Genomic DNA, 3,612 nt, shown 5'->3' on the forward strand with positions numbered 1-3,612 from the left:
CTTACCTTCCTGAGAACCACTCCTTTTTCTTTCTTTTTTTTTTTTTTTTGAGACGGAGTTTCGCTCTCGTTACCCAGGCTGGAGCACAATGGCACGATCTCGGTTCACCGCAACCTCTGCCTCCTGGGTTCAGGCAATTCTCCTGCCTCAACCGCCTGAGTAGCTGGGACTACAGGCACGTGCCACCATGCCCAGCTAATTTTTTGTATTTTTAGTAGAGATGGGGTTTCACCATGTTGACCAGGATGGTCTCGATCTCTTGACCTCGTGATCCACCCACCTCGGCCTCCTAAAGTGCTGGGATTACAGGCTTGAGCCACCGCGCCAGGCACCACTCCTTTTTCTAGACCCAGAACCAGCCTCAAGTCCCAGCAGATCCCTGAGGGAAAACAAAAGAACTGCCTGATTTTGCCAATTTATATTGACAGAAGCCTGGGAAATTAGTGTGGAAATGGATCTTAAGGGTGTGAGATGGAGTTTGAATGAATGTAAAATGATATTAGGTCGAAGTTATCGTTGTGGGATCATTAAGCTGCCTCCAGATCCAATGTGTTAGTTTGAGGCTGGGGGCGATCTCAGTTTGCCTGCAACATTTTCTGAAACATGGACCTGAGGGGCCCACACCAAATGAAATGGAAGTGCTGGGCTTCCTTGGTGTGCTCCAGAGGAAGACGGGTATGCAGGGGCTTTGGGAGATGGAAATATCAGAGTGCATTTATCATGTGAGATCCACTCACTCACCCCTCCCAGTGTCCCCTAGGTGGGCCCAGAAAACATGCTCACCACCAGGGTGCTGAGAATCAGATTTGTGAGGGGAGCTCCAGCATCCCCAAGGAGCGCTGTGGTGGACAGGAATTATAGCAGGAGGGGAGCTGTTTGATGAGTACCACTAATCCCACATGGATGATGGGTTCCAGGGTTGCAGAGATTAAAGGGCATTATTTAATCATCAAAGACAAACTGGGCATGGTTACTGTAACAGACACAGAATCAAAGCAATCTGACTCATAGGGACCCACAGTGCTGGCTGTTGGTCAGGATGACCCTAGAACTGAAACATAGTGGAGGCCCACTGATGTCCTATCTGAGCTGTGTAATCAGAAATGCTTTCCATTTAGTAAACAGAAATCTGACCTGAATTTCCTAAAACAAAGTTAAGATTCTTTGGTCACATCCCTGACACGATCCATCCCACACACCCAGAGCCCCCTTTATGTAGGGAACCAGGTCTCCTGAAGGACCCCACTACACTGCCAAACATTTCTATTGTTGGTCTTTATCTCAACCTTCCCTAAAGGGGACTGCACCCATTTTCTAATGTGACTGTGCACTGGAGAAGGCAAAAGAATCAGATGTTAGAGGACTAGAAGCTGGCTCTGAATTGACACCAATTCCTGGAGATGCAAAACACCACTGAGGTCCCCCGGTCACAGTAGGAGCTTGTGGAGGGCAGGTGACCAATGGTATTTTGGCTCATGTTTCGTCTCATAGTGGTGTCCCCAGTTTTGGAATGCATAATATTTGGACTAGATATGCTCAGGAATTTGGAGAACCCATACATTAGTTGCCTGACTTGTGGTACAAGGGCAATTATGGCAGGAGAGGTCCAGAGGAAGCCAGTGAAACTGCCTCGACCTAAGCAAAACTCTTAAACCTGAAAACAGTATCACATTCCTGGAAAGACGATAGAAATTAGTGCCACCAACAAAGCAGAGATGCAAGTGTGGTGATTCCTATCACATCCCCATCCAAATCTCTTATTTGGTCTGCACATAGACTAATGTATCTTTGGGGATGACAGTGGATTGTGCCTCAGTCAGGTGATGACTCCACTTGCAGCTGCTATTCCAGATGTAGTTTCATTGCTGGAGCAATTAACATATTCCTTGGCTTCTATATGGAGCTATTGATTTGACAAATGCCTCTTCCCTTTAGTAAATATCATTAGAAGCAGTTTGCTTTCACTTGGTAAGGCCAACAATACACCTTCACCGCCCCAACTCTGGCTATATCAGCTTTCTAGCCCTGTGCTGCAACTTAGCAGGAACCTTGATCTTTCCATTCCACTAGTACATTATATCCAGGAAAACATGCAGTTTGGACATTTGAGCAGGACATAACATGGAGTAGCAGCTACTTGTGTCAGAGTTTGAGTAATCAAACCTCCAAAAATGTTAAAGGGTCCAGTGGTCTGGGGCATGTCAAGATATCTCTTCCAAGTGAAGGACAAGTTTCTGCAACTGGTCCCTCCTACTGCTAAGAAAGAATAACAACACTGAGTGGGCTTCACTGGATCTTGGAGGCAATGCATGACTCATCTAGGCATGCTACTCCAGCCCACTGACCCAGTGGCTGTTCCAGACGCCAGTTTTGTTTTTTTTTTTTTTTTTTTTTTTTTGAGACAGAGTTTTGCTCTTGTTACCCAGGCTGGAGTGCAATGGTGCGATCTCGGCTCACCACAACCTCCACCTCCTGGGTTCAGGCAATTCTCCTGTCTCAGCCTCCTGAGTAGCTGGGATTACAGGCACGCACCACCATGCCCAGCTAATTTTTTGTATTTTTTTAGTAGAGACAGGGTTTCACCATGTTGACCAGGTTGGTCTCGATCTCTTGACCTCGTGATCCACCCGCCTCGGCCTCCCAAAGTGCTGGGATTACAGAAGTGAGCCACCGCGCCTGGCCCAGACTCCAGTTTTGAGTAGTGCTCAGAATAAGAAATATCTCTGTAATAGGTCAGCTTGCCAGCTGCTTTGCATTTGGGCTGTGTGACTCTGCAGAACTGTTGGGGCTTAAACTGTCAGTGATGGATAAGGAAGCAGCATGGAGCCTTTGGCAGGGTGAAGGCAGTGAAAACCCTCAGATTGTTAGAATACGCTCTCCTCAGTGAATACTCTCCTTCTGAGAAACAATTTTTGGCTTGCTACCGGGCTCTAGTAGAGATTGAATGACCGTAGGCCACCATGTTCTCCTGTGGCCTGAGCTGCCCATCATGAATGGGTGCTGACTCACGAGCTATCTGCTGGACGTGCACAGGTGCACTCCATCTTTAGTGGAATACACGGCATCAGGCTCCAGCAGGTCAAGAAGGAACAAGTTGCATGAGGAAGTAGCTCAGATGCTTGAGCCCTTACTCCTACCGCGTGGCCATCTTGCTTTCCTCCCATGCCTGTGGCCTTACAGCGATTCCTTATGACCTTGAATTTCATTCATGTTTTAAACTCACTTTGGCGGGCGGTCACCTAATGTAATAGTAATTAATTTTCAGTCTTGTTTTCTAAAATAAGGGTCTGTTGACACCTGCCCTGCTGTTAGTGTGCCCCAAAGGATCTGTAGATCTCTCACCTGGGGCACTCTCAGGTGACTCTAATGCACTCCCACGAGGAGCTCCAGGAGCTGTATCTGTCTCCATCTGCAGCCTCCATCATGCCCCTCAGGCTATCAATGAGTTCCTCTGAAACACCCAGCAACACGGTCCTGACTTAATTGTGCTTCCACTGGGATTTGGATTTCACATGGGGACTCCTAGACACTATTCCTCTTAACCCACAAGAATGGTGAGAATTTTAGGCATAATAGGAGCAATAAGGAAGTTGAATTCCAGTCATTTTTTTG

This window comes from Aotus nancymaae, unplaced genomic scaffold (assembly GCF_030222135.1).
Source record: "Aotus nancymaae isolate 86718 unplaced genomic scaffold, 86718_ANA_hifiasm-v0.15.2.pri h1tg000020l, whole genome shotgun sequence".
NCBI classification, from domain to species: Eukaryota; Metazoa; Chordata; class Mammalia; order Primates; family Aotidae; genus Aotus; species Aotus nancymaae.